Raw genomic sequence first — 211 nt, 5'->3', positions numbered from 1 at the left:
TTTTTTTTTTTTTTTTTTTAACTTAAAGCTGTTTGCAGCCTTCATGTGGCAGCCCCTTTGCATCCCTTGCCTACACTTTCACACTATCAATAACTGAGGAAAACTGACAGCCACCAGTGATGTCTCCCATACAGAAAAAGCCAGACTGAAAAGTTTTGGCAGCTCTCACCTTTGCCTGGCAGCCCGATCCCAGCCCCACCAACACTGGAGA

Source organism: Phaethon lepturus, unplaced genomic scaffold (assembly GCF_000687285.1).
Source record: "Phaethon lepturus isolate BGI_N335 unplaced genomic scaffold, ASM68728v1 scaffold786, whole genome shotgun sequence".
Classification (NCBI taxonomy): domain Eukaryota; kingdom Metazoa; phylum Chordata; class Aves; order Phaethontiformes; family Phaethontidae; genus Phaethon; species Phaethon lepturus.
The sequence above is the reverse complement of the archived record's forward strand: the minus strand, read 5'-3'. Positions refer to the sequence as shown.